At 40.2% G+C, this 27,681-nt stretch overlaps 1 pseudogene; it reads left to right on the top strand.

Annotated features, from left to right (window-relative positions):
• Window positions 1–14: 14 nt before the first annotated feature.
• LOC119303311 lies at window positions 15–3,007 on the top strand (annotated as a pseudogene).
• Window positions 3,008–27,681: the final 24,674 nt, after the last annotated feature.

The following is a 27,681-nucleotide window of genomic DNA, read 5'->3' as shown; positions in this document are numbered from 1 at the left end:
AAAACTCCCAAAGATGTAGGATCATCGGCCTTCTTCCCCAACCAAAAAACATTCCTTCACGAACCACAGACAGATTTCTGTCCCATCTCCAGCATAGCTCGATCCTTCGCTACCCGCCATTCTTCCTCCTCGCAAAAACCAGAAGCTAGGTTTTGCGCCCCTCGTTGGACGGTCGCTTCTCCCTCCGGCGCCGCAGACAAGCTGCCTAGGGTACGCGCATTCTTCTGCTCGTGTTTTGATGGACATTTTCCCCTAGTTAAATTCACGGAAATAATAGAAACAAATTAGTGAAGGCCTTAGTGAATGGATATTCTGACATTTCCGCTGACGCTTCTGATTTTAGCCTGCTGAATCCGCCTGAACTGCGAAGCTGGAAAGGGGTATTTTGATCTCTGCCCTTTCAACACGTCTTAAGCCCGCATTACTCTCCTCAGTCACCGGCCTCCTTCGGGATTATATAGTTATACTACAGTACTATGCCAATATAAACAACGGTTGGGATTCAGGCCACCATGAAGGGTAGAAATTCATACATTAATCTCAGTTCCTACAAGTAGGTAATAATGAAGTTGAAGTAAAATCCATGCCCATCCAAAGGAACTCGATTTGGTCCATATCTGTCCAAACAAGATCCTATTTTACTAAGGCCTTCACAATTCACGGAAACTAGCCTTTTCACGGTACATTTTTTATACTGTTGCAGGAATCATTAGTCCTAGCATATAAAAACAAGTTTGCGGAAATGTATCGACAAATTAGTGAAACAACTGTTGTCTAGCCTGTCAAAGCTGGTTAACTGTTTTCTGCTGTTTGAACGATATCAAGTTGATCTTTGATGTATTTCATAGTATTTTTACAGTAGTGAAGATAAATTCCTGTTATAAGTCGATATGTTTTCTGTAATTTGTCAGGTGTGGAAACTAGCCATTCCTGCCTTTTGGCAGTTGATTCCGGGCCTGTTATACTTTTAGTGTGAGCTAAGATTCATACTTGAGGTCAAATTATATGCTAGGACTGCTGATTGTCGATCTCTGGCAGCCAGCAATGTTTACCTGCAGACCACTGGAATCCTGCAATGTCATATGTTTGATGGCATTTCTTTCGAAGCAAACCATTTGTCAAATTGTTTGTGCAATGAAAAGTATAGTTAAAACCTTTTGTACTCCCTCCGATCCATATTACTTGTCGCCCAAAAGGATGCATCTAGTGTAGACTTATTTCAGTGTTAGATATATCCATTTGAGTGACAAGTAATATGGATTGGAGAGAGTATCATTTTTTCTTAGTGCTTACTTTCTTTTCCCCCCACCTTTTAATGACAGAAACAAGGTTGCGTTCTCCTTGGGCGTACTGAACTCCTGACTGTCTTTTGTCAGATATGGTAACCGAAGAATATGATAGTAGCTATGATGTTGACATTGATGAGTTATTTATTTCAATGAGGACAGATTTAAATCGCCACATGTCGCAGGCTGAGGATCGTGCAAATGGAAACAGGTGTTGCCTGATATGCAAAATAGTGCATCGCATTCGCCTGACCGACCGTACCGCGTATGAGCCGAGCGCTCTCGCAATTGGTCCTTATCACCATGCAGATCCACCACTTCAAGCTATGGAAATGGAGAAGTGGATATGTCTACACTACATTCTTGATTTGAATCGCGATGTTAGGTTGCGTGACTACCTGAGCTTGATTTCTGGACTAGAGAAAGAAGCAAGATGCTATTACACCGAGGAGATAAGCATGGATAGTAGAGAGTTCCTGCAGATGCTTCTGCTAGATAGCTGCTTTATTCTGGTGTACCTTGGTCGTATCAATGCACAAGGAGCTTCTGTTGGTGGTGAACAATTGAAAGAAAACAGAGCATACGAAAGAAAGAAGGAACCAACGGAGTTGAGCCAGATCAATACAGCCTGCTGCCCAAGTGTTAGTGGGCACTCAGCGGTGGACATAGAACTAAATCAATTTGTTAAAGATCCTGAGGGTAGCCCTGACCAGGGGATTTGCAGCGGTACTGTGGAATGGTATAACAGTTCTGCTGTCTATGATCTACTTTTGCTGGAGAACCAAATTCCCTTCTTCATTGTCAAGACAATTTATCTGTTCTTCTCATGCAATGTAACAACTACTTCGTTACTTACCGACAGCATTTCAGAATTCATGGAAGGCATTCTTTACCACTTCCCTAAAGTACTAACTGAGGCAAATAGGCCAAAAGATTTCTACCATCTGCTTCACCTGTGTCATAAGTACCTGAAACCTAGTCACAATCTGGAGGATGACCATCATAGATATGCTGCAAATTTTCACTGCTTGCACTTCATATTTGACATCAGCCGGAAGATCTTCACTTTTGGACGGGTGCAAGGAATGTCCCATGACCAAAACATGTTCCATGAGCTAGATTGGTCGAATTCAGTACAGAAATTTAATCGGTGGCGTAGAGCAGTGGACTATCATGAAGCAGGAATGCAGTTCAAAAAGCGGGAGTTTGACGAAGCCAAACCTCATTCCCTGTTGGACATTAGATTCAGAAACGGTCTCATGGAAATACCATGCTTGCCAATAGATGACAAGTCTTCTTTGCTTTTCAGAAACCTTGTACTTTTGAGCAAACCTGTCCTCAAGTTGGGGATGATATCACTGCATATGTTGTGCTTCTGTCCCAGCTTACTAGTACGGCAGCTGATGTTACTCTTCTTTCTCAGAAAGGGATTATAGTGCACCAGATGGAAAGTGACGAGGATGTATCGACTCTTTTCACAAAGCTTTTTGAGTATGTAGTATTTAACTTCAATGGTGAACACTACCTAAAGTCCCTATGTTATGCCATGGAAGCACACTACCAAAGTCGTATTAATAGGTGGATGGCATGGCTGTGGCACAATCACTTCAGCAATCCCTGGGTAGGTTTTGCCGCGATAGCTTCTGCTTTTATAGTTGTATGCAGCATTATGCAAACTGTTCTTGCTTTCTTGTCATACATGGAATGAAGTGTTGAAATATGCCACAAGACAGTTATGGATATGATTATATATCCTTGCATAAATTATTAAGTACTATCTTTGAAAATTATCGTAATATAGACTGTCAAATACAAGACTTGTTTGTGAAACTTTGTGTTATGACGATGATGTGTATCTTTTTTCTGCTCGGGACGAATCTGCTGGGCTGGGTGCATTCGATCTTTGCTAGGCTGGGTTGATGGGTCGGGCTCTGCTTGTTTGATTATTCTAAAAAAAACGTGATGGTAGTTTGATCGATTGATTGCGCCTGTTCGGTTTCTCCAGAAAACTCCAGTCTTCACACACACAGTGCATTCATTCACATTCACCCTCCTTGCAAAGATAACCACCACTCTCCATCGCTCCTCTCCATCCAACTTCCTCCTTCCTACCCAAACCAAAGAAAACCTCCATCACGCGCCATGGCATTTGGCCTCGGATGGGACCAAGCACTGTAGGAGATCTTCGACGGCAACAACACGAAGCTCTCCTACGTGCGCGAGGTGAGCACCTGGTACGCCAGTGTTGCAATCCTCAAGAATCATGTGCGTGCAGTGAGGCGGCCGCCAACCATGAGCAGTACGCCCGATTGCCAGACCTCCACCACCCACTGATAGAGAACCTGGTCTGGGCAATGGGGGAGGCCAAGGATTCCCCGGATCCATACTAGAGGGCACGCCGATACATGTACCAGAACCGCGACCAACTCCGCCTGAATTACGAGCTCAACAGGGTGGTGCGGGTGCTGCCCCTTGCTCCTCTGATGGAGATAGAGCCACCACAGATAGAGCAACAGGTGCAGGTGGAGGCGCCCAAATGGAGCAACAACAGATGGAGGTGGAGACAGGCACAAGCAGCAGGAGGAGGGAGAAGAAGCAGCTCCGAATCATGGGGCCAATTCGTCGATCACTCCGTCTTCTGAAGTTGCGGCAAGAGTGAGTCTGATGCGAGTACAACTTAGGTCTTACTTAATTTTTGCAGCAAGATCTGAACCAATATATGGGTTCAGTTAGTTTCTGAACTTAGTGTCTGGAGAACTTAGGGCCAGTTTGGTTGGTGTCCTGGGCACAACGCCTGGGAAATATTGATGCCTGGCATTGGCCTAAGAACTTGATTTTTTTGCCTGGTCAGGCCAGCATAGTAAAGCGTTGTTTGGCTCCTGAACTGGCCTGGGAGCGCTAAAAAGTCGATCTGGCCTCTGACACAGCGATTTGATTCCTCCTCTAACGCCTCGTTTCTTGGGCCTTGCGATTAATAAGCCCAAGCTGCTGCTCCAGGCAAGCCCATGCGTTCAATGTTAGTTGCCTAGAGCAGGCTAACCAAGTTTCCTTGTTTTGGGGCCAGGCTAATTGCGTTGTCATGTCCTGCGTCCACGCTAGCTCCCTCGTCCCCAGGACTTCAACCAAACAGGAGCCAGGCAGCTCCCAGGGAGGCCCTAGGCCAGGCATGAAACCTCCAGGACATTAACCAAACTAGATCTTAGTTTCTGAACTTAATGTTTGCAGCAGCAGATCACTATGTGTGCTTGCTGAACTCATCTTTCTATAATATCTATCTATCATATTATATCTACCTGTCTATCTGAATGTTTGTGGTCCTGGTTTCTGAACGTTTGTTCTCATAATAGCTGAATCTTTGTGCTCATAGTATCTGAAACTTCATGCTCACTATGGAGTTGTAGGTGTCAATGCAAAAAACTATAGTTGTGTTGTAGGTTGCTACTTGTGAGCTGCGTTGGGATTTCCCCAAAGAGAAGAGGATAATGGAGTACAGTAGAGATAAGTATTTCCCTGAGTTAATAAACAAGGTTATCAATCCAGTAGGAGAATCACACAAAGCCACACGAACAACATCCACACACACAAAAATAAATACTTGCACCCAACGCAAACAAGAGGGTTGTCAATCACCTTGGCGGTTACTTGCAAGGATTAAATCTTGTAGCGGTAGATAATAAAGTAAATTGCAAAACAAAATAAAAGAAATAAAATTGTAGCAAAGTATTTTTTTTGTGTTTTTATATATGATAAAAGTAGACCCGGGGCCATAGTTTTCACTAGAGGCTTCTCTCTCGAGCACAGAACATACGGTGGGTGAACAAATTACTGTTGGGTAATTGATAGAAAAGCGTATAGTTATGACGATATTCAAGGCAATGATCATGTATATAGGCATCACGTCCAAGACAAGTAGACTGACTCCTGCCTGCGTCTACTATTATTACTCCACCCATTAACCACTGTCCAACATGCATCTAGGGTATTAATATAATACAGAGTAACGCCGTAAGCAAGATTACAATATGTAGACAAAGTAAACCCAATCAATATGAATAAACTCGTCGTTTTATCCTTAATGGCAACAATACAAATACGTGTCTTGTCTCTTTCTGTCACTGGGATATAGAGCACCGCAAGATTGAACCCATTACAAAGCAGCTCTCCCACTAAAGATAAATCAATCTAGTTGGCCAAACCAAACAGATAGATCGAAGAGAAATACAAAGTTATAATAATCATGCATAATAAAGTTCAGAGAAGAATCAATTAATATTGATGAATAATCTGATGATATACCCACAATTCATAGGATCCCAACAAACACACCGCAAAAGAAGATTACATCGGATAGAACTCCAAGAACATCCAGGAGAACATTGTATTGAAGATCAAAAAGAGAGAAGAAGCCATCTAGGTACTATCTATGACCTATAGGTCTATAATGAACTACTCACGCATCATCGGAAGGCAACAAGGATGATGTAGAAGCCCTTCCTAATCGATTCCCCCTCCGGCAGAGTACTGGAAAAGGCCTCCAGATGGGATCACAGAAGAACAAAAGCTTGTGGCAGCGAAAAAAGTGTTTCAGGCGGCTCTCTGGTATATTGGGAATATTTGGGAATTTATAGAGGTGGAATTAGGTTAAGAGGTGCCACGAGTGGCCCACAAGCTCAGGCCCCTCGGGGCGCGCCCGGTGAGCTTGTCACTCTCTCATGGCTCTTCAGGTCTTCTCCCGAACCTTCTTGTACCCCTTCTGGTATAAAAAAATTAATCTAAAGATTTTTCTCCGTTTGGACTCCGTTTGATATTGATTTTTTGAAAAGCCAAAAACAAGCAAAAAAACAGCAACTGGCACTGGGCACTAGGTTAATAGGTTAGTTCCAAAAAATGATATAAAATATCATACAAATGCATATAAAACATCCAAGATTGATACTATAATAGCATGGAACAATAAAAAATTATAGATACTTTGGATACGTATCAAGCACCCCCAAGCTTAATTCCTACTCGTCCTTGAGAAGGTAAATGATAAAACAGATTTTTTTTTGATGTGGAATGCTACCTAACATGTTTATCATGTAATCTTCCTTTTATGGTATGAATATTTAGATACGAATGATTCAAAGCAATAGTCTATAATTTGACATAAAGACATCAATACTCAGGCATACCAACAAACAATCATGCTTTCAAAATAAAAATGCTAAAGAACGCTATCCTTATAAAATCATATAGTTTCGTCATGCTCCATCTTATTAACACAAAAGATAAATCATGTACAACCCCGATGTCAGCCAAGCAATTGGTTCATACCTTTTAACGTGCTTCAACTTTTTCAACCCCCACGCAATACATGAGTGTAAGCCATGGGTGGAATAGAATGTGGTGGTAGAGATTAATAAGGGGAAGAAAAAAAGGAAGATAGTCCCACATCGACGTGGCTAATCAACAAGCTATGGAGATGCCCATCAATTGAGGTCAACAAGAGTAGGGATTGTCATGCAACGGATGCACTAAGAGCTATAAGTGTATGACAGCTCAAAGTGAAAACTAAGTGGGTGTGCATCCAACTTGCATGCTCATGAAGACCTCGGGCATTTGAGGAAGCCTATCGTCGGAATATACAAGCCAAGTTCTATAATGAATAATTCCCACTAGTATATGAAAGTGACAATATAGGAGACTCTCTTTATGAAAACCTAGTGCTACTTTAAAGCACAAGTGTGTAAAAGGATAGTAACATTATCCCTTCTCTCTTTTTCTCACTTCATTTTTTTGTTGGGCTCTTTTTGGCCTTTTTTTCTTTCTTTTTTTATTTCCTCACTAGGACAATGCTCTAATAATGATGATAACAACACTTCTACTTACTTACAACTCAATATTACAACTAGATAAAGCTAAAACATATGACTCTATGAATGCCTCTAGCAGTGTACCAGGGTGTGCAATGATGCTAGCGTAACATGTATGATAATGATGAACGGTGGCTGAGCCAGAAATACTATGTCAGTTATATGATCATGCAAAGAAATATGACAATGATGTTGTGTGTCATAATAATGAAACGGTGGAAGTTGCATGGCAATATATCTCAGAATGGCTATGGAAATGCCATGATAGGTAGGTATGGTGGCTGTTTTGAGGAAGATATAAGGAGACTTATGTGTGATAGATTGGATTATATCACGGGATTTGGATGCACCGATGAAGTTTGCACCGACTCTCGAGGTAAGAAAGGGCAATGTACGATACTGAAGAGGCTAGCAAATTACAGAAATGTGAGAGTGTGTATAATCCATGGACTCACATTAGTCATGAAGAACTCACATACTTATTGTAAAAGTCTATTAGCCCTCGAAGCAAAGTAATACTATGCATGCCCCTAGGGGGTGGTAGGAGTTAACCATCACGTGCCCCCGACCTCCACGCAAAGGAAGACACTCAATAATAAATCATGCTCTAACTTCTTAGGATAACTGGCTTCTGTAGTCCTTGTGATAGGTTTAGCTGGCTGGCTTGGCGCTAGAGTATCCTGGGGCCTATTGGTGGTCTCTAGCGCGCCCTTGTTATGCTGGAGGTGTATTTGTGTTTGAATTGCATCAATATAAAATTGTTGCTGCTGGAGAACATGATTGTTTCCAATGAGTAGCACGCCCATTTCTATTATGAGCTGGAATGTGAGGGGACTGAACTCGTCGGCGAGAAGATTTGCCGTGCATGAGCTCGCCCAATCTCATAGGGCATCAATCCGCTGTCTGCAAGAAAGAAAGTTGGAAACCTAGTCTACAGACACGGTGCGCAAGCTAGGGGGATGCACACTAGCGGGTTGCGCTATCTTGCCGGCCATGGGCACCAGAGGAGGCGCATCAATCCTGTGGAATAAGCGACTGATTGATCTGGCAACGCACTCTGTTGGTTCTTTTTCGATCACGGCCAAGGTTTCAGTTACTCCGAGCAGCTTGGCGTTTTGGCTAACGATGGTTTATGGCCCTGTCGGCGATGCACAAAAGGATTCTTTCCTGGATAAATTAGTTCATGCCCCCCCTCGCCGGGTGAGCCATGGCTAATCATGGGTGATTTCAACATCATCTACGAAGCCTGTGACAAGAGCAAACTTAACCTAAGCCGACACATGGAATGGGATCATCTCTTCCCCTCCTACATACTCATGGACGCCTCGATTACCTACTCTGATCACTGCCCTCTCCTCCTGGCTGACACGGCTACGCCTCCATGGAAAGCCTCATTCAGATTTGAATCTTTTTGACCGCGCTTCCCGCACTTCAAGGAGACGGTGGAATGGGCCTGGCAGCGCCGAATAGACGCCAACTACCCCATTGCCAGGATAAAGGTGAAAATGAAGCGAACAACGTTCGATCTAAAGAGTTGGGCAAAGTATTTGTTCAGTGATGCCAAGGTTCAGTTTCATCTGGCTGCGGAGGTTGTGCTTAGAATTGACATTGCTCAAGAGAAGCGCCAGCTCCCGGCCGCGGAATTTAATCTCCGCAAGCAGCTCAAGCAGAGGATCATGGGCCTGGCCGCGGTTGAACGTGCATGCAAGAGGCAGACATTGAGAATAAGCTGGTTGAAGGCCCAGGACGCCAAGACTGCTTTTCCAAGTGAAAATCAATTCTAGAAGGAGGAAGAACTTCATCCACTCCCTGTAGACAAATTCGAGGACGACCACCTCGCATGATGACAAGGCAGCCATCGCCCACGAGCACTTTGCGAACTGATGACCCACAAGTATAGGGGGTCATCGTAGTCCTTTCGATAAGTAAGAGTGTCGAACCCAACGAGGAGCAAAGGAAATGACAAGCGGCTTTCAGTAAGGTAATGTTTGCAAGCACTGAAATAGTCGGTAACAAGTTGTTTGATAGCAAGATAATTTGTAAAAAGTAAGTAATGGTGACGGTAACAGAAGTGCAGCAAGTTAGCCCAATCCTTTTGAGGAAAAGGATAGGTCAAAACGGTCTCTTATAATAAGCAAAGCGTTCTTGAGGGTACACGGGAATTTCGTCATATCACTTTCATCATGTTGGTTTGATTTGTGTTCACTACTTTAATAATTTGATATGTGAGTGGATCAATGCTTAGGTGACGTTCTTACTTGAACAAACCTCCTACTTATGATTAACCCCCTCACAAGCATCCGCAAGTACGAGAAAAGTATTAAGATAAAACCTAACCATAGCATTAAACTTTTGGATCGAAATTGGTCCCTTACGAAGTAGCACATAAACTAGGGTTTAAGCTTCTGTCACTCTCGCAACCCATCATCTAATAACTACTCCACAATGCATTCCCTTAGGCCCAAATATGGTGAAGTGTCATGTTGCCGATGTTCACATGATAGCACTAAGGGAATCACAACATACATATCATCAAAATATCAAACACATATCAAGTTCACATGATTACTTGCAACATGATATCTCCCATGACCTCAAGAACAGAAGTAACTACTCACAAATGATAATCATGCTCAAGATTAGAGGGGTAGTAAATAGCATAATGTATCTGAACATATAATCTTCCACCAAACAAACCATATAGTGATCAACTACAAGATGTAATCAACACTACTAGTCACCGACAAGTACCAATCTAAGGTTCCGGTGCAAAGATTGAACACAAGTGATGAACTAGGGTTTGAGAGGAAATGGTGTTGTTGAAGATGTTGATGGAGATGGCCCTCCCAAAGACGGGAGAGTTGTTCGTGATGATGATGACGATGACTTCCCCCTCCGGGAGTAAAGTTCCCCCTGGCGGAATCGCTCCACGGGAGGGCAAAAGTGATCCTGCCCAAGTTCCGCCTCGAGACGGCGGTGCTTCGTCCCGAAAGTCCTCCCCTCATTTTTTCTAGGTCAATGATGTCTTCTAGAACTAAGACAATATTTCCCCAAAGAGGAAGGGATGATGCAGCACAACAACGGTAGGTATTTCCCTCAGTGATGAGACCAAGGTTATCAAACGAGTTGGAGAACCAAGCAACACTACATAAACAACACCTGCACACAAATAACAAATACTCGCAACCCACGTGTTAAAGGGGTTGTCAATCCCTTTCGGGTAACAGCGCCAGAAATTGGCAAATGGACGTGAGGAAGTTGTAATAATTTGATAGATCGAACGCCAAATAAAATAAAGTGTAGGAAGGTATTTTTGTATTTTTGATTTAATAGATCTGAAAATAAAAGCAAATCAAAATAGATTGCAAAGGAAAATATAATAAAGAAGAGACCCGGGGGCTGTAGGTTTCTGTAGTGGCTTCTCTCAAGAAAAATAGCAAATGGTGGGTGAACAAATTACTGTTGGGCAATTGATAGGACTTCAAATAATCATGACGATATCCAGGTAATGATCATTAGATAGGCATCACGTCCAAGATTAGTAGACCGACTCCTGCTTGCATCTACTACTATTACTCCACACATCGATCGCTATCCAGCATGCATCTAGTGTATTAAGTTCATGGAAAAATGGAGTAATCCAATAGGAATGATGACATGATGTAGACAAGATCTATTTATGTAGAATTAGACCACATCTTGTTATCCTTAATGGCAACGATACATACGTGTCAGTTCCCCTTCTGTCACTGGGATCAAGCACCGTAAGATCGATCCCATCACAAAGCACCTCTTCCCTTGCAAGATAAATAGATCAAGTTGGCCAAACAAAACCCAAATATTGGAGAAGAAATATGAGGCTATAAGCAATCATGCATATAAGAGATTCAAAGAAGACGCAAATAACTTCCATGGATAAAAAGATAGATCTGATCATAAACTCAAAGTTCATCGGAGCCCAACAAACACACCGCAAAAAGAGTTACATCATATGGATCTCCAAGAGACCATTGTATTGAGAATCAAAAGAGAGAGAGGAAGCCATCTAGCTACTAACAACGGACCCGTAGGTCTACAAAGAACTACTCACACATCATCGGGGAGGCACCAATGGGCATGATGAACCCCTCTGTGATGGTGTCTTGATTGGATCTGGTGTTTCTGGAACTTGTGGCGACTGGAATTTATTTTCATCGACTCCCCTAGGGTTTCTGGAATATTGTGGTATTTATAGAGCAAAAAGGCGGTGCGGGAGGCCACCGAGGTGGGCACAACCCACCTGGGCGCGCCTGGGGGCCCAGGCGCGCCCTGGTGGGTTGTGCCCCCCTCGGGGCACCCCCAGGTGCTTCTCTGGCCCACTGGATGTCTTCTGGTCCAAAAAAAATCCACAAAAAGTTTCGCCGCGTTTGGACTCCGTTTGATATTGATTTCCCGCGATGTTAAAAACATGCAGAAAACAACAACTGGCACTGGGCACTATGTCAATAGGTTAATACCGATAAATGAGTACAAAATGATTGTAAAACATCCAAGAATGATAATATAACAGCATGGAACAATAAAAAATTATAGATACGTTGGAGAAGTATCAGCATCGCCAAGCTTAATTCCTGCTCGTCCTCGAGCAGGTAAATGATAAAAACATAACTTTTGACGTGGAATGCTGCCTAACATGTTCATCACATATTCTTTTCTTTGTAGCATGGTCTTTTGGACTTTTATATGGTTCAAAGAAATAGTCTAGTTTTGACCTGAGACTTAAATATTCAAGCATATCAACAAGGAACCATGTCTTTCAAAATATCAACGCTAAAATAAGTTATCCCTAGCCCATTATGCTCAATCATTGATCCATTCATGAAACACACTCACATATTAGCTACACCTAATGCTCAAGTACGATCATAGTGCCCCTTAGTTGGTGCTTTATAAGAAAAGATGGAGACTCAAATTAAAAATAAAAATTGCATAAAGTAAAAGAAAGGCCCTTCACAGAGTGAAGTAGGTATTTGTAGAGGTGCCAGAGCTCAAAGAGAAAAATATAGAGATAAAAACATTTTGGGTGGCATGCTTTTCCTGTCAACGAGAACAATCGAGAAGTTCCCAATACTTTACATGCTAGATATATCATAGGCGGTTCCCAAACCGAAATTAAAGTTTTTTCCTTTTTCCACCATACTTTCACTTCCCATGGCTAATTGTATCCACGGATACCTTTCATACCAACACTTTCCAAGGAATTTATTATTTGACAACATAAAGTAAATTCATTTTTCATTTTGGGACTAGGCATCCCTAATACCTTTGCCTTACTCTCGTGCAATGACAAGTGAATAAACACTCATCGTGAGAACAACATATCTAGCATGGAAATATATTAGCCACCCCTACCGTTTCATGAGCGGTACGAGCACACAATAGAGAAGTTTATTTTGAAAATTAGAGATGGCACATGCAAATTTGCTTAGAACGGCACGAAAATACTGCATATAGGTAGGTATAGTGGACTCATGTGGCAAAACTGGTTTAAAGGATTTTGGATGCACAAGTAGTGATCATACTTAGTGCAAAATGAAGGCTAACAAAAGATTGAGAAGCGACCAACCAAGAAACGAAAAATCTGATAAGCGAGCATTAAGCATAATTAACACCAAATAATGCACCACAAGTAGGATGTAATTTCATTGCATAACTATTGACTTTCGTGCTTGCATAGGGAATCACAAACCTTAACACCAATATTCTTACTAAAGCATAATTACTCATCAACATGACTCACATATCATATCATCATATCTCAAAACTATTACAAAGAATCAAGTTTATTTTGTCCAATGATCTTCATGAAAGTTTTTATTATATCCTTCTTGGATATCTATCACTTTGGAACTAATTTTCATGTGTTGCTTTTGATAAACTCAAACAAATATAAGTGAAGATCATGAGCATAATATTTCTTTCTCTCAAATTAATTTAAGTGAAGCAAGAGAGAATTTTTTTAGAAAAATTACTAACTCCCAAATAAATCTAAGTGAAGCATGAGAGCATTTCTTCAAAAGTAACAAAGCACACCATGCTCAAAAGATAAAAGTGAAGCACTAGAGCAATTCCATATCTCATAAAGATTTAAGTGAAGCATAGAGAGCAATTCTAACAAGTCATGGCATAATTTTGGCTCTCTCAAATAGGTGTGTCCAGCAAGGATTCATGACTTAAAACAAAAAGCAAAACAAGCAAAGGCTCATATCATATAAGACGCTCCAAGAAAAACTCATAGTATGTGACGAATAAAAATATAGTTCCGAGTAAAATACCGATGGTTGTTAGAAGAAAGAGGGGATGCCACTCAGGCATCCCCAAGCTTAGTTGCTTGCTTCTCTTTGTATAATAGCTTGAGATGTCATGGGCATCACCAAGCTTAGGCTCTTCTTACTCCTTATTCCTTCATCCATCGTAACATCACCCAAAACATGAAAACTTCAATCACACAAAACTCAACAAAACCTTCGTGAGATCCATTAGTATAAGAAAGAAAATCACTACTATAAGTACAAACCAATTCTTATTTTATTCTTGAGTTATATCTACTGTATTCCAACTTTTCTATGGCAAAAACTCTTCAAAGAAAACCATAGAATCATCAAAACAAACACACAACCCAAAGAAAACAGAATCTGTCAAAAACAGAACAGTCTGTAGCAATCTGAAAACTTCGAATACTTCTGTAACTCCAATTTTTTAAGAAATTAGGACAATGTGGCAATTTGTATATCAATCTTGTGTAAAAAATTCAGAGCAAAAGCACATTTCTATGATTTATTAAAATTACTTTTCTGAGCGTAAAAGTTTCTGTTTTTCAACAAAATCAAATCAACCACCACCCAACAAGATCCTAAAGGTTTAGCTTGGCATAAACACTAATTTAAACCACAAAAACACAATCATAACAGTAGCATAATTGTGCAAACACTCAAGAACAAAAAGCAAAAGGCAAAAATAAATTTTATTCATTGGGTTTCCTCCCAACAAGCGCTATCGTTTTATGCCCCTAGCTAGGCATAAAGCAAGGATCTACGTATTGTCATCCTTCTTCTTAATTTCCTTAGAGGTATTTTTATCATTAGGTTTTGTAAAAACAACATAGAATATATTATCCATGGAAACCTTAGCACTATCAAGTTGCTTATCATCATAACCTCTTTTATTTCCGGCAACAATCCAAGAATAATGTTGATTAACATTATTAAAAACTTGTTGGCTTATATCTAAAACAGGGACTTCCTTTTTAATATTTTCATGAAAGATTTGATTATCCCCAAGCAAATGTCTTAAAGCATAATCACTATCATAAAGAATTTTACCTATCACGAGTTTTTCACGATTCATACCATAAAAATCAAAGATTTCCCTAGCTTCCCATATTATGTAGTCAAACTCATTCATGAGAACAAGAGTGGCCAGCTTTTTAGCTTTGGGGTTCTTTATGACGGGATAATCAAAAAACAATCTTTGCAAGGTAGGATGAATACAGATAAATTTATTTTCAAGTTTCAGAACTAGTGCTGAAATGGCTTCCGCATAAGATTTAGTCCTCTTAAGTATAGGAACATCATCAAAACTTAAATTTCCAACACAACTGAAAAATTCTTGGATATGCTTTTTTCCCATAACATTTCCTTGCCCCAAAACAAAAGCTTTAGCGTCCAGATTGCCAGATCGTCCAATTCTAGGAGTCAGGCCATCATCTGTTTCTGCCATACCAAAGTCACTCATGATTGCAAGCAAAAAGATAGATCTGACAAGAAAATGGCGAACGAAAAAGAGGGTGAATAAAACAACAGATTTTTGTGAAGTGGGGAGAGGAAAATGAGAGGCAAATGGCAAAATAATGTAAATTGCAAGGAGATGAGATTTATGATTAGGAACCTGGTAGATGTTGATGATGTCTCCCCGGCAACAGCGCCAAAAATTCCTTTTGATGTCTGCTAGAGCTATGTTGGTATTTCCCCAAAGAGGAAGGGATGATGCAGCACATCAATGGTAGGCATTTCTCTCAGTGATGAGATCAAGGTTATCGAACCAGTAGGAGAACCAAGCAAAACTACATAAACAGCACATGCACACAAATAACAAATACTCGCAACCCGGCGTGTTAAAGGGGTTGTCAATCCCTTTCGGGTAACGACGCCAGAAATTGGCAAATGGACGTGAGAAAGTTGTAATAATTTGATAGATCGAACGCCAAATAAAATAAAGTGCAGCAAGGTATTTTTGTATTTTTGGTTTGATAGATCTGAAAATAAAAGCAAATAAAAATAGATCGCAAAGGCAAACATAATAAAGAAGAGACCCGGGGGCCGTAGGTTTCACCAGTGGCTTCTCTTGAGAAAAATAGCAAACGGTGGGTGAACAAATTACTGTTGGGCAATTGATAGAACTTCAAATAATCATGACGATATCTAGGCAATGATCATTATATAGGCATCACATCCAAGATTAGTAGACCGACTCCTACCTGCATCTACTACTATTACTCCACACATCGACCGCTATCCAGCATGCATAGTGTATTAAGTTCATGGAAAAACGGAGTAATGCAATAAGAATGATGACATGATGTAGACAAGATCTATTTATGTAGAAATAGACCCCATCTTGTTATCCTTAATGGCAACGATACATACATGTTGGTTCCCCTTCTTTCACTGGGATCAAGCACCGTAAGATCGAACCCATCACAAAGCACCTCTTCTGTTGCAAGATAAATAGATCAAGTTGGCCAAACAAAACCCAAATATCAGAGAAGAAATACGAGGCTATAAGCAATCATGCATATAAGAGATTCAAAGAAGACTCAAATAACTTTCATGGATAAAAAGATAGATCTGATCATAAACACAAAGTTCATCGGATCCCAACAAACACACCGCAAAAAGAGTTACATCATATGGATCTCCAAGAGACCATTGTATTGAGAATCACAAGAGAGAGAGAGAGGAAGCCATCTAGCTACTAACTACGGACCCATAGGTCTACAAAGAACTACTCATGCATCATCGGAGAGGCACCAATGGGCATGATAAACCCCTCCATGATGGTGTCTAGATTGGATCTAGTATTTCTGGAACTTGCGGCGGCTGGAATTGATTTTCGTAGACTCCCCTAGGGTTTCTGGAATATTGAGGTATTTATAGAGCAAAGGGGCGGTGCGGGAGGCCACCTAGGTGGGCACAACCCACCTGGGCGCGCCTGGGGGCCCAGGCGCACCCTGGTGGGTTGTGCCCCCCTCGGGGCACCCCCCAGGTGCTTCTCCGGCCCACTGGATGTCTTCTAGTCCAAAAAAATTCACAAAAAAGTTTTGGAACGTTTGGACTCCGTTTGATATTGATTTCTTGCGATGTAAAAACATGCAGAAAACAACAACTGGCATTGGGCTCTATGTTAATAGGTTAGTGCCAAAAATTGATATAAAATGACTATAAAATGATTGTAAAACATCCAAGAATGATAATATAACAGCATGGAACAATCAAAAATTATATATATGTTGGAGACGTATCAGTCAACATGACCTATATACCAGAAGATGGGCACCGGAGGTGGGCCAAGGAGGGCACAACCCACCAGGGGGCGCCTGGGCTCCCTGGCGTGCCCATGTGGGTTGTGCCCACCTGGTGGGCCCCCTCTGGTAGTTATTTGCTCCAATAATTCTTAAATAATCCATAAAGAATCTTTGTGAAGTTTCAGTTTATTTGGATTTGTGCAAAATAGGTAGCTTTGACGTGCTTTTTCAGGTCTGGAATTCCAGCTGTCGGTATTCTCCCTCTCTGTGTAAACCTTGCATATTATGAGAGAAAAGGCATTAGAATTACTCCCAAAAGCATTATTATGCATAAAAACATTATAAATAACAGTAGGAAAACATGATGCACAATGGATGTATCAACTCCCCCAAGATTAGACTTCGCTTGTCCTCAAGTGGAAACCGAAATCGAAAAATATGTCCACATGCTTAGAGAGAGAGAGGTGTCGATAAAAACAAAATATAGACATAGAAGCTTCATTCATATTATTATAACAACAAAGAACTTTAACATAAACTTCATCAAATAACTTTTATCACATAAATTTTATCATATAACTTCTCATGAACAAGTAACAATTCATCACAAAATTGATGTATAAAGCATAAACCTTATTGAAAACCAACAAACTATGTTCTCAGTCAACTTTGCAATTACAATTCATCATATTTTTAGTAAGGGTCACATGTCCGAGCCTTTAGGCAAGTCCACATACTCAACCATCATTTAATCTTCTATGATTGCTAACACTCACATCGTATCCATGAACAAAAAATTTCAACCGGACACAAAGAAAAACAGGGGCTTATAGGTTTGCCACCCAACATATTCACCTCAAGGGTGATGTCAACAATAATATTTCATGCCTACTCATATTCAATTGGATATATGTGCCTAGATCGATCTTTCCTCACCACAGGATGCTTGCCAAAAGAGAAAATAAAAAGGAATAGAGAAGAAAACTTTGACTCTTCATAAAAGTAAATGCATAAAAGTAAAAGATAGGCCCTTCACAGAGGGAAGCAGAGGTTGTCATGTGCTTATTTGTTTGTATGCCAAATCCCTTACTTCAAAAGAACGTCATGTTGTATTGCCCCTTATGATAGCAACCTTTATTATGCAGTCTGTCGCTTTTATTCTTTGCCATCACAAGTTCGTACAATGCTCAATTTTCTCTTACACTAAATGATCCAACACATTTAGAAGCAATTTTGATTGCCTTATTGCACCGATGACAACTTACTTGAAGGATCTTACTCAATCCATAGGTAGGTATGGTGGACTCTCAAAATAAGATTTGTGTTAAAGGATTTTGGATGCACAAGTAGTATCTCTACTTAGTGTGGAATTTTGGCTAGAAAAGATATTGGGCAAGCACCACATGTTAAAGGATCTATGACAATATAACTTCTATGTGAATATAAACAAGCATAAATCATTACATTGTCTTCCTTGTCCAGCGTCAACTATGTTGACACAAAATATTTAATGGGGGATCACAATCATAAAAGATGTCCAAGATAGTGTATTTGCATGTGAATCTACTCTTCCCTTATTAATTCTTTCATGAATTGCATCATTGATCAATACTATGTTTGTCAATCTCCAACAAATTTTACCACTTATACTTTTCCTTATGTGATGTCATTACTTACCATAAGATTAGCATATAATCTTATTATTATTAACTTTCTTTTCTTTTTATTGAAACATAGAAGTAAAGACAGTAAAACTTGAACTAATTTTATTATATATCTCGCACACGATTATATAGATAGATCACTAAGCAAATACTCAAAAAGAAAGGATCAAACTAGACTTTTATTCAACTAAATCATAGAAAAGCTAATGATCGAACTAGAATAGATAAAAGCAAAGATAGTGGTGGTGATACGATACCGGGCACCCCCACCAAGCTTGGCACTAGCCAAGGGCCGTGCCCATACCATGAACTCAAGTCTCCTTTGGTGATGAAGAAGGAGGTAGTGGTGATGATGTGGTAGCAATCTCATAATTTTTCACTATCTTGTGTCGAGGGTAAAAATTATGTATCCTCAACTCATCGTTCTCCTCCTCGAGCTTCAATATCCTCTTGAATAATGCTTCCTTGCTTTCCTTCAGGAAGCGAGGAGGAATATTTTCATCTTCATCCTCCTCATCTATAAGACACATATAGGGAAAAATCTTCTTGAAGATGTTTTGGTCAAGAGGTTTATGAGAAACAGGGCTCTCCTCCTCTGAATCTTGAGATGACATATTTTCATATCTACCAGAAAACAACAAGAAAGAAGAAAAGGAGATTTCTCCGTGATACGGAAATCATTGCGTTCGGGGGATATATATAGAGTTTTTTTTATCTTGGGAAACAAGCAAACGGGGGGAAACGGAGTCCGGAAGGTTCCCGAGGTGGGCACAACCCATCTGGGCGCGCCAGGGGGCCCTAGCGCACCCTGGTGTCGTGTGCCCCCCTCGGGTGCCTTCCTGGTTATTTCTTATTTTCCTCATTTTTAATAAATTCCAAAACTCACAGCAAATATTTTTGACGATTTTTCGGAGTCTGTTTACTTACCATAACACGCACCTACTCTTTTTCGGTTATTATGGGGTGTTCCGGAAGGTCTCCTTCATGTGTTCCTCAGGTGTCATGGTTTGAATAATATTGCTTTCAACATTAATATGCATACCTGAGATGTAGTGTTTAATTCTTTGACCATTGACCACCTTCGGGTTGGTACGTTCGATATTATTTGTTTTGATAGCTCCAGAGCGGTAAACCTCCTCGATAATATATGGCCCTTCCCATTTAGAGAGAAATTTTCACGCAAAGAGTCTGAAAAGAAAGTTGTACAAGAGGACATATTCTCCTACTTTAAATTCCCGTTTTTGGATTCTTTTATCATGCCATCTTTTAAGTTTTTTCTTTAAATAGTTTGGCATTTTCATAGGCTTGGGTTCTCCATTCATCTAGTGAGCTAATATCAAATAACCTCTCTTCACCGGCAAGTTTGAAATCATAGTTGAGTTCTTTTATTGCCCAATATGCTTTATGTTCTAACTCTAGAGGTAAATGAAAATCTTTTCTATAAACCATTTTATACGGAGACATACCCATAGGATTTTGTATGCTCTTCGGTAGGCCCAAAGTGCATCATCCAACTTCTTAGACCAATTCTTTCGGGACCTACTAACAGTTCTCTGTAATATTAGTTTTATTTATCTATTGCTAAGTCCAACTTGACCACTAGATTGAGGACGATAGGGTGATGTAATTCTATGGTTAACATCATATTTAGCAAGTATTTTACGGAAAGCACCATGAATAAAGTGTGAACCACCATCAGTCATTAAATATTTAGGGACTTCAAACCTCGGGAAAATAACTTCTTTAAGCATTTTAATGGAAGTGTTATGATTAGCTCTACTAGTTGGAATTGCTTCTACCCACTTAGTGACATAGTTAACAACAACCAAAATATGAGTATACCCATTAGAGGAAGGAAAATGTCCCATATAATCAAAAACCCCAAACATCAAATGGTTCAACAACAAGTGAATAATTCATAGGCATTTCTTGAAGCTTATCGATATTACCAATTCATTGACATTCATCACAAGATAAAACAAACTTACGGGCATCCTTGAAGAGAGTGGGCCAATAAAACCAGATTGCAATACATTGTGAGTAGTTCTATCTCCCGCATGATGCCCTCTATAAGCTTTGGAGTAACATTTCCGTAGGATTTGTTCCTGTTCATGCTCAGGTACACAATGTCTAATAATACCATCTACTCCTTCTTTATAAAGATGTGGGTCAGCCCAAAAGTAATGTCTTAAATCATAGAACAATTTTTTCTTTTGTTGGTATGTGAAACTAGGTGGTATATATTTAGCAACAATATAATTAGGATAATTAGCATACCAAGGAGTGTAATGGGAAACATTTATTACAGCTAGTTGTTCATCAGGAAAGCTATCATTAACAGGTTGTGGGTCATCAAAAATATTTTCTAACCTAGACAAGTTATTAGCTATGGGGTTCTCAGCTCCTTTCCTGTCAGTGATATGTAAATCAAATTCTTGTAGCAAGAGAACCCATCTAATGAGTCTAGGTTTAGCATCTTTATTTTCCATAAGGTATTTTATAGCAGCATGATCAGTGTGAACAATTACTTTAAAATCAACAATGTAAGATCTGAATTTTTCACTAGTAAACACAACTGCTAAAATTTCTTTCTAAGTAGTAGCTTAATTTCATTGGGCACTGTCTAGAGTTTTGCTAGCATAATGAATACCATTTAATTTCTTATCAACTCTTTGTCCTAGAATAGTACCAACAACATAATCACTAGCATCACATATAATTTCAAAAGGCAAGTTCCAATCAGGTGGTTGAACAATAGGTGCAGAAGTTAAGGCTTTCTTAAGTGTTTCAAAGGCTTCTACACAATCATCATCAAAAACAAATGGAACATCCTTTTGTAAAAGATTTGTAAGAGGCCTACCAATTTTATAGAAGTCTTTGATAAACCTCTTATAGAAACCACTATGACCGAGGAAACTACGAATACCTTTGATATCTCTCGGACATGGCATTTTCTCAATTGCATCAACTTTAGCTTTATCCACCTCAATACCTCGTTCAAAAATTTTATGCCCCAAGACAATACCTTCATTAACCATAAAGTGGCACTTCTCCCAGTTCAAGACAAGATTAGTTTGCTCACATATCTGCAAATCTCGACCAAGGTTGCTCAATCAATCATCAAAAGAAGTTCCATAAAAAGAAAAATCATCCATGAAAACCTCAACAATCTTTTCACAAAAGTCAGAGAATATAGCAGTCATCCTTCTTTGAAAGGTAGCAGGTGCATTGCATAAACCGAAAGGCATATGTCTATAAGCATAAGTTCCAAAAGGGCAAGTGAAAGTGGTTTTCTCTTGATTAAGTTGTGAAACAGGTATTTGAGAAAAACTAGAATATCCATCTAGGAAGCAAAAGTGTGTGTGCTTTGATAATCTTTCTAGCATTTGATCAATAAAAGGCAAAGGGTAATGATCTTTTCTCGTTGCTTTATTTAATTTTCAAAAATCCATTACCATCCTATAGCCAATAACAATCCTTTGTGGAATAAAGTTCATTTTTATCACTAGGAACAACAGTAATGCCTCCTTTCTTAGTGACACAATGAACAAGACTTACCCATCTACTATCAGCTATGGGATAGATTATACCTGCCCCCAGAAGCTTTAGTATTTCAGTTCTGACCACTTCTTTCATTTTGGGATTCAACCGTCGTTGATGATCAACAACGGGTTTAGCATCAGGCTACATATTATTTTGTGCTGACAGAGAGTGGGACTAATGCCCTTAAGATCATCAAGAGTATATCCAATAGCAGCTCGGTGCTTCTTCAGAATTTTCAATAATCTTTCTTCTTCATGTTCTGAAAGGTTAGCACTAATAATAACAAGATATATCTTTTTATCATCAAGATAAGCATATTTCAAAGTGTCTGGAAGTTATTTAAATTCAAACACAGGGTCACCTTTAGGCAGAGGAGGACCTCCTAGAGTTTCAATAGGCATTGTTCAAAGAATATTATATCTATCTCATTTCTTTCATGCATATGCATATCATTTTCATGGTATAGCAAATATTGTTCTAGTGGATCAGTAGGAGGCACAACAATAGAAGCAAGGCCAATTATTTCATCTTTACTAGGTAATTCTTTCTTGTGAGGTTGTCTATTAAACTTTGAAAAATTAAACTCATGAGATTCATCACCAAAGCGAACATTGAAATTTTGTTTAAGAAAATCTATATTAGCATTGACAGTGTTCAAGAAAGGTATACCAAAAATAATGGGACAAAAGTCATCTTGTGGGGAACCAAGAACTAGAAAATCAGTAGGGTATTTTATTTTCCCATAGAAGACTTCAACATCTCTAACAATCCCAAGTGGTGTGATGGTGTCTCTATTAGCTAGTTTAATAGTGACATATATGTCTTCTATTTCAGCGGGTGCTATGTCATTCATAATTTCTTGATATAATGTAAAAGAGATAGCACTCACGCTAGCACCTAAGTCACATAAACCATGATAACAATGATCTACTATTTTAACTGAGACAACATGCATACCAACAATAGGTCTATGTTTATCTTTTTCATTGGGTTTGGCAATCAATATTTTCTACCAGGAGATCTTTAACCACAGAAACACTAGGTTCTACTTTAATTTGTTCATCAGGTTTAGGTGCTCTAATGTAACTTCTATTGACCACGGTTTAAACATTGGCATGTTCCTTTATCCTAACAGGGAAAGGTGGTTTTCAATGTAAGCAGTAGGAACAACTGGGTCAACATTGTAAATGATAGTTTCATCTTTAGTTATAACGGGTTCTTTAGTTTCTTCTTTAATAGGTGGATGATATTTAAATCACTTCTCTTTAGGAAGATCAACATGAGTAGCAAATGATTCATAGAAAGAGACTACTATCTCAGAGTCAAGTCCATATTTAGTGCTAAACTTCGGAAAAGCATCGGTATTCATAAAGGATTTAACACAATTGAATTCAAGCTTAATACCTGACTCTTTACCTTCGCCGAGTTCCCAATATTTAGAGTTGCATTTAATTCTTTCTAAAAGATCCCACTTGAATTCGATAGTTTGCTTCATAAAGGAACCAATACAAGAAGTATCGAGCATGGATTGATCATCACGAGAAAGCCGAGCATAAAAATTCTGAATGATAATTTCTCTTGAGAGCTCATGGTTGGGGCATGAATATAACATTGACTTAAGCCTCCCCCAAGCTAGAGAGATACTTTCTCCTTCACGAGGCAATATATATATATATATATATATATATATATATATATATATATATATAATTCCGATCACGATGAACTAGATGCATCAGAACTTTTTTTGTAATTCCAGTTTCAATCGATTCCAGTTCCAAGATCCAATATCATCACATAGCCTATACCATGCCAATGATTTTACCTTGAAAGATAAAGGGAAAACCTTCTTCTTAGATTCATCTCTGGGCAAACCTGCAAGCTTAAATAATCCACAAATTTCATCCACACATATCAAGTGCGTATCAGGATGTTCAGTTCCATCTCCTGCATAAGGATTAGCTAGCAGTTGTTCTATCATACCCAAAGGAATTTTATAACCAATATTTTCAGTAGGTGCAGTAGGTCGAGGGGCAACTAATTGTGGTTCTAGTCGAGGTGAAGATACCCCGAACAAACCTCTCAAAGGATGATTCTCCATAGTAACAAGTGACAATAAATTTCAGCACGTAGTAATAATTTTCCCTTACCAATTTCCACTTACCAAGAGCACTTCACTCCCCAGCAATGGCGCCAGCAAAGAGCCTTGATGACCCACAAGCATACGGGATTAATCATAGTCCTTTCGATAAGTAAGAGTGTCAAACCCAACGAGGAGCAGATGGAAATGACAAGCGGTTTTCAGCAAGGTAATGTCTGCAAGCACTAAAATAGTCGGTAACAAGTTGTTTGATAGCAAGATAATTTTAACAAGTAAATAACGGTGATGGTAACAAAAGTGCAGCAAGGTAGCCCAATCCTTTTTAGGTAGAGGACAGGCCAAAACGGTCTCTTATAATAAGCAAAGCATTCTTGAGGGTACACGGGAATTTCGTCATATCACTTTCATCATGTTGGTTTGGTTTGTGTTCGCTACTCTGACAATTTGATATGTGGGTGGAATGGTGGTTAGGTGATGTTCTTACTTGAACAAACCTCCTACTTATGATTACCCTCCTCGCAAGCATCTGCAACTACGAGAAAAGTATTAAGATCAAATCTAACCATAACATTAAACTTTTGGATCCAAATCCGTCCCTTACGAAGTAGCACATAAACTAGGGTTTAAGATTCTGTCTCTCTCGCAACCCATCATCTAATAACTACTCCACAATGCACTCCCTTAGGCCCAAATATGGTGAAGTGTCATGTAGTCGACGTTCACATGACACAACTAAGGGAATCACAACATACATATCATCAAAATAGCAAACACATATCAAGTTCACATGATTACTTGCAAAATGATTTCTCCCATGACCTCAAGAACAAAAGTAACTAATCACAAATGATAATCATGCTCAAGATTAGTGGGCTATTAAATAGCATAATCGATCTGAACATATAATCTTCCACCAAATAAACCATATAGTAATCAACTACAAGATGTAATCAACACTACTAGTCACCTACAAGTACTAAATTAAAGGTTCTAGTGCGAAGATTGAACACAAGAAATGAACTAGGGTTTGAGAGGAGATGGTGTTGTTGAAGATGTTGATGGAGATGGCCCCCCCAAAGATGGGAGAGTTGTTGGTGATGACGATGACGATGATTTCCCCCTCCGGGAGGGAAGTTCCCCCGACGGAATCGCTCCATCGGAGGGCAAAATTGCTCCTGCCCAAGTTCCGCCTCGAGACGGCGGCACTTCTTCCCAAAAGTCCTCCCCTCATTTTTTCTAGGTCAAAATGACCTATATACCAGAAGATGGGCACCGGAGGTGGGCCGAGGAGGGCACAACCCACCTGGGCGCGCCTGGGCTCCCTTGCGCGCCTAGGTGGGTTGTGCCCACCTGGTGGGCCCCCTTGGGTAGTTATTCGCTCCAATAATTCTTGAATAATCCATAAAAAATCTTCGTGAAGTTTCAGCTTATTTGGAGTTGTGCAGAATAGGTAGCTCTGATGTGCTTTTTCAGGTCTAGAATTCTAGCTGCCGGTATTCTCCCTCTTTGTGTAAACCTTGCATATTATGAGAGAAAAGGCATTATAATTACTCAAAAAAGCATTATTATGCATAAAAACATTATAAATAGCAGTAAGAAAAAATGATGCAAAATGGATGTATCATGAGCCTGCTGGGCACAAAGCGGGACCGCGGGTGCTCCTTAAACTGGGACGTGATCAAACTGCCGTCTGTTCAAAATGAAGGCCTAGACAACCCGTTCTCTGAATCTGAGGTTTGGGACGATGTTATGGCTTCACTAGTGGACAAGGCACCAGGGCCAGATACCTTCTTGGGCGCCTTCTTCCGGGCCCACTGGGCATCATCAAGCACGACGTCATGGCAGTTTTCGATCACTTATATAGGCTAGCAGGGGGCAAATTCTCAGTCCTCAACTTGGCCATGATTGCCCTGCTGCTGAAGAAGGATGGCACAACCTGCATGGGAGACTTCCGACCAATCAGTGTCATTCACTCGATCGCTAAGCTAATCGCCAAGGTTCTGTCAATGAGATTAGTCGCGGTCATCGGAACGATAATCTCCCCTGCACAATCAACTTTTCAGAGGACCAAATGCATACATGACAGTTTCTTGTATGTTCAAAATAGCGTGCGTGCTCTGCATCGCCACAAGACGCCCGCTCTTATCCTGAAATTAGACATAACAAAGGATTTCGACATCATTCTTGGGAGTATCTCTTCAAGCTCCTCCATACAATGGGATTCCTGGTACGCTGGAGGGACCAGGTGGCCCTTCTCCTCTTCACGTCCTCGCCGGCATGTCTGCCGAATGGCATCCCGGGTGACACCATCGAGCACCGCTGTGGACTGAGGCAGGGCGACCCCCTCACCCCTGCTGTTCATCATGTGCATTGATCCACTACACCACCTGCTCCAGGAGGCAACTAGCGCAGGGCTCCTATCGGCACTCCCCGGGACCACTGGAGCATGCACACCAGCTTGTACGCCGACTATGCAGTTATCTTCATCAACCCAGTAAGGCGAGAGATCGACGAGCTCCTGAACATTCTCCACCATTTCGATGAAGCTACTGGTCTGCTGATACGTCTCCAACGTATCTATAATTTTTGATTGTTCCATGCTATTATATTATCTGTTTTGGATGTTTAATGGGCTTTATTATACACTTCTATATTATTTTTTGGACTAACCTATTAACCGGAGGCCCAGTCCAAATTGCTGTTTTTTTTTGCCTATTTGAGTGTTTCACAGAAAAGGAATATCAAACGGAGTCCAAACGGAATGAAACCTTCGGGAGAGTTATTTTTGGAACAAACACAATCCAGGAGACTTGGAGTGGACGTCAAGGAACAAACGAGGCGGCCACGAGGTTGGAGGGCGCGCCCAGGAAGGTAGGCGCGCCCCCACCCTCGTGGGCCCCTTGTGGCTCCCCTGACCGACTTCCTTCGCCTATATATACTCATATACCCTAAAAACATCCAAGAGCACCACGAAACCCTATTTCCACCGCCACAACCTGCTGTACCCATGAGATCCCATCTTGGGGCCTTTTCTGGCGCTCCGTCGGAGGGGGAATCGATCATGGAGGGCTTCTACATCAACACCATAGCCTCTCCAATGAAGTGTGAGTAGTTTACCACAGACCTTCGGGTCCATGGTTATTAGCTAGATGGCTTCTTCTCTCTCTTTGGATCTCAATACAAAGTTCTCCTCGATCTTTTTGGAGATCTATTCGATGTAACTCTTTTTGCGGTGTGTTTGTCGAGATCCGATGAATTGTGGGTTTATGATCAAGATTATCTATGAACAATATTTGAATCTCCTCTGAATTCTTTTATGTATGATTTGTTATCTTTGCAAGTCTCTTTGAATTATCAGTTTGGTTTGACCTACTAGATTGATCTTTCTTGCAATGGGAAAAGTTCTTAGCTTTGGGTTCAATCTTGCGGTGTCCTTTCCCAGTGACAGCAGGGGCAACAAGGCACATATTGTATTGTTGACATCGATGATAAAAAGATGGGGTTTATATCATATTGCTTGAGTTTATCCCTCTACATCATGTCATCTTGCCAAATGCGTTACTCTGTTCTTATGAACTTAAACTCTAAATGCATGCTGATAGCGGTCGATGTGTGGAGTAATAGTGATGCAGAATCGTTTCAGTCTACTTGTCGCGGACGTGATGCCTAT

The sequence above is a fragment of the Triticum dicoccoides genome, chromosome 1B (assembly GCF_002162155.2).
Source record: "Triticum dicoccoides isolate Atlit2015 ecotype Zavitan chromosome 1B, WEW_v2.0, whole genome shotgun sequence".
NCBI lineage: Eukaryota > Viridiplantae > Streptophyta > Magnoliopsida > Poales > Poaceae > Triticum > Triticum dicoccoides.
This window is presented reverse-complemented; position numbering and strand designations above follow the sequence as displayed.